Genomic DNA, 6,047 nt, shown 5'->3' with positions numbered 1-6,047 from the left:
CTGTAACCTTGAACAAAGATTAATAAAGAGAAGTTGATTCCAAATTTTGTGCATCTGCTGGTGTATTGCATTCTATACATTTATATTGTTTTGTTTATCACACACACTTATATGAATGTTGGTCACACTGTTAATTATCATTAGAATTACAAAGATAAGTTAAGTAATCAGGTAATAACAAATTAATAGTAAGGAACTTGGGAAATAACATGGATCGCGCCCCAAGTAGGGTTGCGTGAAGGCAGCATCACAGGTTGCGAAGGACTAATAGATGCGCGTAGAAACGTGCACACACAGTCAAACTGCAGACCCCCAGAAGCTCATCAGACATCCCCAGGGTGCGGAAACCTAGTTCTAGCACCCTCCCATACTGCTTCGGGTGAGACCTCAGTGCGCGCTCCGCGGACTGTTGCCGAAAGGGCCAGTAGTACCGGGATTTGTTTGGATAAATCACCTTTGAACCAAGGTCAAGCCCCTGCAAGCCAACAAATGGTTCCATTGCTGGGACCGGGATCTGCGTAAGGGATGTCTGATGTCGTGCCACTGGAATCCAACAAAGAAAGAAATTGAAGAGTGGTTGGACAAGGAGATTCACGAGTTCGTGGCATAGGAAAACAAAAATCAGCGAGTATCTAAGGAAAAATGGTTGGAGCCCTACTTGTATACGGAAATCCATGAAATTTTCTTTTCATCCTTTCCTTCTGAGCTGTATGAGTGGGTCACTAAGCTAGCAGACAGTCAGGGAAGGTGTAGGCTCGACAAACCAATTATGTGGACTCCGGAATTAGTGCACAGACTAGAAGCGTCAGGAGATAAGGTCGTGTGAGTTGTGGACCATTGGCTCGACCGAATTATAGGAGGATTTATCACTGAGTTCGCGGTAGACACGACCATCAGCTACAGTGGGGCAACGAAATCCACGCTTACCGCCTCCACCTACACCGCCACCCATCTCACCCTCCTCACCTCCATCTCCACCCACCCCACCTCCACCACCATCATAGTTCAGTATGGCAAGTGCGATCAAACTACCAGTATTCAGAGGTGTAGAGAATGAAGACCCGAACCAGTTTTGGTTCATGGTAAGAGCAGTATGGGAAGCATAAGGAGTAGTGGATGAAAATATCAAAAAGGCTATGCTGGTAAGAGTGTTGTAGGATTGCGCATTAACATGGTACATCAAGCATTCTAATGACCATCCAAAATCAGGAATCGCAGAAATCCAGACTGTGCTGAACAGGGAATTTAGCAGGCCAAAGTCAGAAACACAATCAATCATCGAGTTTAAGGAGATCACCATGCTCCCAGGCGAGACCCCTTGGGATTTGGCCCAAAGACTGAAGGGTGTGATTTGTGAAGCCAACATGACATTGACAGATGGACAACACGGCGCATGGTTTGTAGCATCACTAACACCGCACTTAAGGACGGCGTTGTCACAGTAAAAACTTACCACCCAGGATGAAGCTTTGGAGATGGCAATGAGATTGCATGAGACCCCTATACAAGACCCTGGTCTGGGAGTCCAACAAATCCACGCGCAACTACAAATTCTATGTTTAAATATGTAGAGTTTGAAATAGGACAGGACACCTCGGCCAGAGTAGCGCAAGGAAGTATGGTGCATAAAATGCAAAGGCCAGGGGCATGACAAGGACCACTGTCCAGTATTCACAAATTACTCGGCAGGAGGAGGGTCGATGCCGTTAAGACCTGAGGCACAGGCAGGACCAAGCGTGGTGCATGCATTATGGTGCGTGATCTGTCAGATAGGAAGAAAACACACTACGGATAATTGTCATCATTTGCAGAAGTATACGCAGACTCCCCAATAATTGTTTTGTAATTTTTACAGGTTGGTAGGCCATGATGAACGCACCTGCAAAAGCTATGAACTAATGATTGATCAGACTCCTGCCTACAGGGTGCAGACCGAAATGCGAGCCCTCAACCCAAATGGAAGAATGGCGCACGCTAGATTTAAGGGACATGGTTGAGGTCGAGGTGGAATGGGACCAGGAAGGGGTCGAGGACAACTAATTTGTTACAATTGCAAAGGACCAGGGCACTATGCCCACGATTGTACAAACCCAACAAGGACATCATGTTTGCACTGTACTCTGTTTGATCATGAGGCAGAAGACTTCCCTACATTGATAGCAAGACTGCGTGAAAAAGGGGTACTTTAGCCTCCTCCGACTCAGAATTTGCAAATGATGAGTTCTGAACCATGAGAAGAAGACCCGAATGTAAACATGATGCTCTGGTGCAATATGACCACTGACGAGGATGAAGGAAGTGCATGGGTTCGCAAGGCTCCTACAAAGGAACCCGAATTTGATTAGAACACTCGAAGGAGACATTCATGGAAGCTAAGAAGAGCTTCACGGAGGCCTCCACTTCAGGTAGTAAGGATCAACTAGAACCAGGGATGGATCCTTCAATTCTCACTACCTTTCTGGAGACATGCATGAAACTGCTACGCGACAGCAAGGCAGTAAAAGGACTACAGGAACTTATCACTGGGTGTGCAGTGTCAGGAGAGTCGTGCGTGGTCCAGAAACTTGGAAAGCATGCATTGCGCACAGGAAGGGAAATGAGGTTGACTGCACAAATCAGCAAGTATGAAATGGATCAGGTAATCCTGGATCTCGGATCGGACACGAATTTACTGCCAAAACAAACATGGGAACACATGCGCAGACCCATGCTACAGTGGTCTCCTATTCAGTTACGACTGGCGAACCAATAGAAGATCTTACCCATGGGAAGATTGTAAGGGGTAACCAAAGACATTGAAGGTGAGAGAGCGCAGGAAAATTTTGAAGTGATAGAGATTTTTGATGACAGTAATCCCTATCCTGCGCTACTAGGAATAGACTAGGCCTCTGATATGAACAGAGTCATAAATCTGAAGAAGCGCAAAATGATCTTTGAGAAAAAGTCACTACGTGTAGTAGTACCGCTAGATCCAGCCGAAGGAGCGCGATACACTGAATCGGTGCGCGACGATGATAGTGATGACCATCTTGATTGTATTTACAAGATAACCGCGTAAGAAGGTGATTAGGTGAATCCGACAACAAACGGAAGGATTTCGTGGGAGCTCGAAAGCTCCTCTACTTCAGATTCAGACGAAGAGATAGAGCGATGGCAGAATCGGATGCACGAAGTAACAACGCTTAATTGCAACATGATGGTTAGATCACTACGTTGCGTGACAATAGAGGCAAGGGATCTTCCGACATATGTTGGATTGATAGAGGTGGATGAATTCCTAAGAAAATTTGAATGCGCAGTACCAGAACAGCAGCGATTCGATGCTCTGAAGTGGGCACTGCGCGCAACGCCTGCACAATGGTGGGGAACGCATGAAGGAAGTTTTGAGGATTGGCATGGATGCAGAAGGATGATGTGCCTACACTTTGGAAAGCCCCAGCTTAGAACGAGAGCCAGTCACCTGGGGCAGAACAACTTGCGCGCCCACCTTTCCCGATGGGTACGGACACATGCCATACAACTTGCACAAGCGCACTCCACTCCCAGAATAGAGAATCAGAACAAAATTCAGTAGCAGGAAAGGCGACGCACGCTACCAATTATCCACAAAGAAGCATTCAATAGGGTGTGCGAAGTACTAAACAAGGTTCACCAGGCGAGATGCACTGATTGGGACCTGTGCGTACTAGCGGTTCGATGGGCTTACAAGACAACGTGCTAGAAATTGACAGGATAGACACCATTCCAATTAGTCTATGGCACAGAAGTTGTCATGCCGATGAAATACATCGTACCTAGTGTGCCAATAGTAGCGCTCACAGGCGTGATAGACCGCAAAGCCCTGGAAGAAAGGCTCGCGTAATTAGAAGAACTCGAGCAAGAATGGTTTCTCGCCGGATTTGATCAGCAGGTACAAAACAACATGAAAAGTCTTGGCACGACTGCCATATCAAGTTGTGCACCTTCAAGGTAAACGACTTAGTGTTGTTGTATGACAGTAAGTTTGAAAAATTTCCAGGAAAGTTCTGAATGCACTGGCTGGGACCATATGTGGTTAAGGAGGTCACAGGTGGAGGCACGGTCTAGCTAGTCAAGCTAAATGGAGAACCCTTCCCAGGCAAAGTAAGCGGAAGTTGCTTGAAGCCCTACACAGGTGGGTCGACTATCTGACTAACTAGCCAAAGCACAGTCTTCGCAACCTAAGGATCCGGACCAGGGCACAGGACCATAAACACACGCAGCACATGTCGGTTCCAAGGTAAGGACACAATTCAGACATAGATGATTCAGAGGCAAGAATGCAGCAGGTATAGCAGGGCACAGCTCAGTGCATTGCCGACATTCAGGTCGTTCAGGACCAGTGGGAGGGACTATGCGCAAAGATCGTCGCGCCAACAAAGTGACTCGAGGGTGAGTCATGATGTTTGTGTTGGGGGCCTGTTGGGCATGAAATCCCCCCACAGCATGTTTTAGGGCTCAAAGCCCAAGTTTTGGTCAGATGTATTGGAAAACTCCACGAATTGCGGCCGCGGAGCGCATAATGTATGTTGAGTCATAGGGTTGTCCACCCTAAGTTTTGTAATATAATGTAAATGTCATGTCGGCCTACCCATGGTCCGTAGGCCATGGGATTGTATAAATAGAGCAAGGCTCTAAGTTGTAAAGAAGAGAGAAAGTGGAAGGGGAGAAGAAAGAGATAGAGCATAGAGTAAGAGTCTAAGTGTCTTGGGTCGTAGTAGTAGGAAGAGGCTCTGCAGCTGAGTGTGCAGAGGCCTAGTAGAGTCCGCAGTTGAGTGCGCGAACCCCTACAGCTGAGTGCGCAGGGCGGTGTCGAGTCTGTAACCTTGAACAAAAATTAATAAACAAAAGTTGATTCCAAATTCTATGCATCTGCTAGTGTATTTCATTCTATACATTTATACTGTTTTGTTTATCACGCACTTATATGAATGATGGTCACACTGTTAATTATCATTATAATTACACAAATAAGTTAAGTAATCAAGTAATAACAAGTTAATAGTAAGGAACTTGGGAAATAACACGGATCGCGCCCCGAGTAGGGCTACACAAAGGAAGCATCACAGGTTGTGAAGGACTAATAGATGCGCATAGCGACGTGCGCGCAGGGTCAAACCACGGACTGCCAGAAGCTCATCAGACATCCCCAGGGTGCAGAAACCTGGTTCTAGCACCCTCCCATACTACTTCGGGTGAGACCTCAGTCCACGCTTCACAGACTGTTGCCAAAAGGGCCAGTAGTACCAGGATTTGTTTGGCTAAATCACCTCTAAACTTGGGTCAAGCCCCTGCAAGCCAACAGTGAAAGTACCTGAACTACTGGTTAGGGTTACGCGAAGGTCAATCATACACCTTCGCGAAGGTACTGAAGGGTGGAATAAAGGGTAGATCGATAAATCCTTAAGGCTTAGCGACCTAAACGAAAGCAGGGGCAGGGGGTATAAACCGACATCATGACCATCTCAGTGTGTGGAAACTTGGTTCCAGCATCCCCCCATACTGCTTCGAGTGGGAATTGGTCTCCGCTCCATGGGCTGATGCCGAAAGGGCCAGTAGTGTAGGGATTTGTTTGGCTGACTAACGTTGAACCTGGATTAGGGTCCACAAAGCCAACAAATGGTTCCGTTGCCGGGACCCAGAATTTGCATGAGAGATGTGTGATTTCGTATCACTAGAATCCAACTAAGAAAGAGAGTGAAGAGTGGTTGGATAGGAAGATCCACAAATTCACAGTGCAGAAGAACATAAATCCGTGGCTGACAAAGGAATAGTGGCTAGAAAGATACCTGTATACAGAAATCCACGAGATGTTTTATGTTCCTTTCTGGTTGACTTATACGAGTGGATCGCAAAGCTAACGGATAGCCAAGGAAGGTGGAGGCTTGATGGTCCTATTGTCTAGACCCCGGAGTTAGTAGAGAGACTGGAAGCCTCTGACGATAAGATCGCCCACGCTGTTGATCATTGGCTCGATCGTATCATAGGAGGGTTTGTGACAGAATTCACGGTCAATACCTTAGTCAATT

Source organism: Pinus tabuliformis, chromosome 4_1 (genome assembly GCF_031772625.1).
Source record: "Pinus tabuliformis cultivar Carrire ecotype Pingquan chromosome 4_1, CPIR1, whole genome shotgun sequence".
NCBI classification, from domain to species: Eukaryota; Viridiplantae; Streptophyta; class Pinopsida; order Pinales; family Pinaceae; genus Pinus; species Pinus tabuliformis.
The sequence above is the reverse complement of the archived record's forward strand: the minus strand, read 5'-3'. Positions refer to the sequence as shown.